Source organism: Peromyscus leucopus, chromosome 8b (assembly GCF_004664715.2).
Source record: "Peromyscus leucopus breed LL Stock chromosome 8b, UCI_PerLeu_2.1, whole genome shotgun sequence".
Lineage (NCBI taxonomy): Eukaryota > Metazoa > Chordata > Mammalia > Rodentia > Cricetidae > Peromyscus > Peromyscus leucopus.
This window is the reverse complement of record NC_051086.1, coordinates 8,508,784-8,515,410: the sequence shown is the minus strand read 5'-3', so window position 1 is coordinate 8,515,410 and position 6,627 is coordinate 8,508,784.

The window sequence follows — 6,627 nt, the reverse complement described above, 5'->3', positions numbered from 1 at the left end:
TGCATGTATCTATGCCCCAAACAGGAGCACCATCAGCTCAGCATGGGGACACAGGCTGGCGTTGGTGTGGTCTGTGGCCACAATCCACAGAACCAGTACCAGCTAAAGCAACAACCTGTCAGAGATACAGGGACAGAATAAGCTGGGAGACATCCTTATGAGGGGCAGGGCTGTACTACCCCCCATCCACGGGGGCGACCTGGGAGCTGAGAGCGGGGAGGGTTAGGCCATTCTCCGAATGCTCTTCTTGCAGTCCTGACCCTGACCCTGACCCCTCTCACACTCACGGAGCTGGGCCCCCCAGCCCACACAGGCAGTGTGCTCTGTGGTGCCAAGCTACCAATGTAATTACACGCTCCTGCTGAGAGCGTCATAATTACACTTAATGGGTTCAGCAGTAACAAGTGCCTCTGCCATAATGGGGCTGCGGAAAACAGAAATCAGCCTCCTGCTAGCGCAGCACCGGCCTGCCTCCGGCGGGCAACACGGTGCTCCCAGGCCACAAGACTGTAGAGTTCTCGCCCTCGGTGCTTCTTGCCCTGTGGCTCCAAGTGGCTTCTGCACACCCCTCACCCAGCAATCCCCAGCTCTGCCAAGCTCATTCACAACACCACGCTATGCTCTTCTCCAGCTGGACGGACAAGGGGGACAAAGGGCGGGCGTTGCGGGCTGGCCTGTGGTTCCAGTGGGCATCCTCATGTGGCTCAGTGGTAGGCTAATTTCCAAGGCGAGGGGGTACCGCTCTGGGTCGAAGACAATGGGCTAGCAGAAGCAGCACAAAGCCGTGGGGGACAGGAACCCCGTTACACTGGCCAGCAAAGGTCACCAGTAGGACATATGGTCAGACCAGACTAACAGGCTCCCAGGCCTGACTGGATTCTGAGTCTACCAGGTGCCAGGCCTTTCCGAGCCTGCCTGCCACCAATGGAGGGGGTAACTGTCCCTCCCTTGGCAAGACTAGGCCCCACATTCCGACCACTCCCAGAAGAGGCCGCATCAGTGGGCGACAGGCTTTCCAGTTCACCCTAGCTATCCCCACCCACTCAACTCCAGAATCCAGGACTGAAGCCTGCTTCTTGACTTCTCTGCCCATCATTTGGTTTCTCCCAGGCTTGGTCCACATTCATCAAGGAAGACCAAGATGGACTCTTCTCCAGGCTGGCTTGCCTGGACTGTCTCCAGAGCCTAGAGTCCACCTACTGTGTAACCCCAGGCCCCCAGCTACTACCTTCACACACAGCTGCTGCCAAGACTGACACCAAGGCTGGAGTATGGCCTCCCTGAGTGACTGCTGCTTCTGGACAAGAGGCAGGCCCGGGCATCTGTGGGACAGGGGACACTTGCATGGGGCCTACCAAGACCCCTGACCTGGTGGGGCAGTGGATCAGGTCCCGAGTCCAGGGCTGGTTCGGACCAGGCGCAGACCTCGGACCTGCCTAAGCAGAGACTATTTCAGCTCCCTACAACAGCAAGGACACACCTCACGTGTCACACTGCCCCCTGGCCATGCTCTGTGGGCAGGCTAAGCACAGGCGGCATCAACTGGTCACATCACGTGGAGCCGGGTGACTTCCAGAGGCTTAATTACAACAGATAGATTTTCTGGGTTTAATTAAAATTCCTGCAGGCTTTGAATTGACTTCTACAAATGAGAATCAATTTCCATGGGGGTTAGAGAAAACCAAATGGATATGAGAACAGGAGGTGGTGCTGGTAGAGTCCTGGGTCTGAATCCAGCCAAATGGACTACTGTGGTCCTGCCTTGGGGGATGTCACTCAAAAGGCAAGAACCCACTCAACTCTGAGGCTTAGCAAGAGCAAAGGTCTGAGCAACAGGCCAAGAGAGAAGCCGAACCAGGGGTCTGAGGAGATCCCCCCCCCCCGAATGGTAGGGTCCTGTGGTTGGAGACCATAAAACACATAGTACCTAGCTACCCTGTTGGCCGCCACTCCGAACTTCTGCCTGGCCACCTCTGAGTCTGCACTTTGGAAGGGCGCAGATGTCTTCCCATTCTGTACCACACCATGGGGCCAGGATTCCAGCCAGCAGCCAGCCAAGGGAAGGTCCGTCCATGGGGACTTCAGAACATTAGCCAAAGGAACCTTCTCTAGGCTCTCCAGACTGTCTGCTTTGGACATAGCCTCCCTGGGAGAGCGTGGAACACAAGGCTACCCCCACAGTAAGGTCCCCCTCTCCTCAGCCGTACAGGAAACCCACACCGGGCTCATGACAGAGTCCACAGAAGGGTCCTCGGCCCACAGCTGGGCGGTCTCCAATGCACCCCCAAATGCAGCCCTACGTGAACCTGAGTGAGGACACTGGATGGAAGGCAGGGTGGCGGTTGCTGTCCGTGGTGCTGAAACAGCTGTCCCACCTGGGGCCCATCCAGGGTGAGCATCAGACTGGGCGGGCTGGGCTGGGGAAGGGGTGCACACCATGGAGGGGGGTGTCCCTCACTGGAACAGAGCGGTTCTTCTGGAAACACACCTTGGATCTGCCCTTCCTCACTCAAGGGAAGCAGGAGGAAAACGCGACACACGGCCCTGCTGAGAAAGGTGGTGACTTGTCACGATCCCTTTCCTAGCAGAGGCGAGGAAGCTTACAGGGTCCTTGCCCATGTGCGCAAGAAGATGAGGCCACACCTAACCTGCCGACTGGGGTGGCCACTGTCACTTCTATGAAACCACTGAGGCCCGGCAGCTAAAAGTCTCTTGCCGCTTGCTTGGTTAACTTAACGAGCTGTTGGCTCCCCATGGGTGACAGGCCCAGCTGATCTCCAGATGGAATACAGCCAGTCCCTCAGAGTGGAACTGTGTGACAGGATGGTACGGCCCAATGTGAACCTGTACCCCCAGATCCCAGTCTTTATGAACACCCAGCTTGGCCCAGCCCCCAGGTCTGAGGGCTGAGAGTCCCTGGGATTCCCCTCACCCCACCCTAGTGACTCACGTCTAGAGTCGGAGGGTGGGAAATCTGCCCCGATTCTACTGTAACTGCCCCTCTTTGGGCCTCAGTTTCCCCACCAGTCACAACACTTCGATTCATGCAGACCCTTCTGGTACAGCTACAGCAGGGCCTCAAGTCCTCCTGACATGTGCTCAGCCCCTGGGCTGGGTTTCTGAGGACCACCACAGTGTCATCCCGCACAAGGTGGGACAGAAGGGTGCCGCCACAGAAAAGTGGGGCAGTGGCAGCAGTGAGGACTGCAGTACCTAAATCAGTGAGGTAGGTAAGGCCCCGGAGTCCCACATCTCATACCACTGGGCAGTGTGGCCAATGCTGTCTGGGGGGGGGGGGTCAGGTGTGGCTGCTGCCTGGCTTCCATTGGCAGAGCGGCCCCCACGCAAGACAAGGACTCAGGATTCCAACCAGGGCTCCCTGCTAGGTGGTGCATGAGATCAGAGGATTAGCTCTGAGCCGCTCCAGCCCCGCCCGCCAGCCCCCAGAGCAATCTGTAACAGCCAGCTAAGCTCCATTAGGCCAGATCCAGAACAGCTTGGCTTGCGTGCGTGTGAGAGGCTGGGCAGGAGGGGGAGACGGCTGGAGGACCCACTATAAGAAAAGAGAACAGGCGGTCAGCACCACACTCACGCTTCCTGCCTTGGGCGTCTGGGGCTTCCCTCTGCAGGGACCCCTGGTTTTGTAGAGCCCTCCTTGTCCTGGAGTCTGGAGCCTTCCCTCTCTGTTACTCTGCAGCATGCAGCCCCACACACCATACTCACCACGGCGGCCCCTCCTGCAAACCGTGTTCTCAGGGGCACTCAACCTTACTTTTCCAATTTGTTCAAGAAGAGAGGGACATGTTTATTCATAGTGGAGGACTGTCCTCAAAAAAGACAGCCCAGGCCAGTGAGGAGGTGAGTCTGCCAATGAGTCCTACACTTCATGGGAGCTGTCCGTCTCTGCCGGCAGAATAACAGCTTCAGGTCCAGCATCAAATAACCCCCCTGGGCAGGTAGCTACGGGGCCTGGCATACAGTGGGCAGTGAGTACCTACCCAGCACAGTCCAACTGCCCCAGCATGGCCTTCCTGAGCCTCTTTTCTTCCTGGCCCTTCTCTCTCTATGACAATGGGATCAGAACACACCCTGAAGTCACCCTGAAGTCTATACACAGCCATCGTGGTCGGGGAGGCCCAAGGGCTTCTGGCCCAAGCACCGGGGGTGGGGGTGGGGGTGGGGGTGGGCTCCCTGTGTTGAAAAGAAGTTAATGTGGCAGAGCTTCTGGGCAAGTGCGCGTGGCTCAGCACGCACGTGGTATGTAGTCTGTTCAAAGAAACGCTGCTGCTGTATGAATTAGGACACAATGACATGAGGGGGCAGAGGAGCGGGTCACAAGAAGTTAGGGAAGGCACACAGCCCCACCTAGGGAAAACGTCACAATGCAAAACTGGCCCTGGAGGATGTCCATTCCCTACATGCATGTGAAGGAAAGCCAAGCTGGGCCATCACTCACTCATCCATGGGCACATGCATAAGGTACAAAGTGGGAGCCCAGAGGGATGGCAGAAGCGGCCACTCGGTTTTAGCTCCCTTCATCTAACCCCCCATCACATCTTCTGACTTTCTGTGCCGAGGACCCAGGTACTAACTACCTCTGCTCGTGGAAGTGTTACACCTTCAACAAGGAATGCTGGGCTCCTCCAACGGGAGGCCACACCACAGCACCCTCCGGCTGGCAGATGGCAAGGAGACCTCACCTGGACCTCTCCAGGGGCCAGGCCATGAACTCTCGGTGCAAACAGATGACAAAGCAAAGGGTGGGGAGGCACACCTGCCCTGGGCTGCCAGCCCAGTTAAGCTGACTCTTCCCACACCCGGGTGGAGTGTGTGAGGGGCTCCAGGTGCATGCTGAGTGACCTCCAGGCCCCTCACTATCTGTGCCTCAGGCAGATCTTCTGGTCTTGGGGCTCTGGGAGCCTGGCAGGGTCTGGGACGGGTCTCTTGGGCCGAGATCATGCATCAGGGGAGGAAGCAGATGTGGGAGGCCCATGGACATGACTGTGCTCCGTGGAAGCTGTTTTTTCCACCTGTCCCCGCCAGTATCCTCTTTGGGGTCAGCAGGGCCCAAGAGCCCAGTGGTTAGCTCACACGGGATGGATGTGATCCTATAGGTCCCTTGGCCAGCTGACTGAATAGGTTAATTAGCTAGTGATCACTCTGTGGCAGTGGGCATGGCTGTGGCGAGGTGTCTGAAAATCTTAGGAGTCTCCAAAGGGAAACAGGAGCCACCCACTGGATGATGACACACTCCGGGACAATTGTACATGCGTACTGCGCTATGCACCTTCACCCTGGTGAGATCTCCAATTCTGGGGACCCTAACATCTTTCATCCTTACCCTTCTTGGGCTGTCCCTCATCCCCAGGGACTAGCATCTACCCCTGCTCACTCCTTAAAAACGTTAGGTCCCACACTCAGCCCCAAATAACTGGGTACCACAGTGCCATCTCTCACAGTCCATTGTGAGCCAGAGACTTCCCTCCGAGAGGTCCCAGATCTGTCCTTCTTCCTGTCATGACACCACTCCTCAACCCATCTGAGCTGTCTCTAAAGCAAACCACTGATAGAGGCATCTGTTCAACATCCTGCTATGTGCCCTGGACACATTCCAAACCAGAGCCCTGTATGGCCTAGCCCTAGGGAAGCAGCGCTGGATTCCACCTTGCCCTGGCTGCTCCAGGGATCCAGCCCTCCGCTACTCCCTATAATGACCTTTCCAGCCCGTAGGGTGGCCCTCCCAGTATCCCTGGAAGTTATTATGGATGGAGCCTGAGCAAGTGACTGCTGGAACCTCTACTGATGCACAGAGTCCTTCTTGCTAGACACCTGGCAAGCTTAACACAGGTGTCTCTGGCATCCACCCTAATCTGGACATTCTAGGAAGAGGCTCTGAAGGGCAGGCAGGCTGCCACCAAGTAGAACATGAAGGGATGCTAGCTATACCAGATAAGTGAGCTCTGCTACCCTTCCATGCTCCTCCATGACCCCCACCTTGGATTGGCTCCCTACAGATGGGCAGGACAGAGTGCTGTAGCTGAGGAAACATGGTCAACCGTGGCCCCACGAGGAACCCCAAAGCTGGCCCAGATGTTCTAGCTACCTCACAAGTCAGAGTAGGTGGGGCCTTATTACTCCTGGGGGAGTCTGCAGATAGATATCTGAGTATGGCCATGTCCTCCAGCCTACATTGCTAGCCATGACCTCTGTGTATGAGGACCGCAAACAAAGAGCTCCCAGACCTCTGGGTCTGCAGGCTGCCTTTTTCTTCCCCAGGAGGAAGTGGTGGAAATCCCAAACACTTCTCACAGACCGATGCCCAGGGAGCTCTCTGTGGGCATTTGTCCTGGTCTCCTGTGAGGTCTCAGGGGCGGGAACACTCACTCTGCAGGGTATGCTGATTGAAGGAGGTTTCTCTTTATTCCCTGAGGCTGTTGCCATGCCGACAGCTGATAACAAGGTGAGGAGGAACCCGGAGACCCAATTAGGGCAAAAGCAGAGGGGATTCCCCAGCCCAGCTCCATTTCCAAGAGGTTTCCATCAGCCCTGTCCCAGCTCAGTCACATTCCTGCTGGTCTTACGAGGGGAGGTGGTGTGTCGAGGATCCATATTTACGTCTGGGATTTG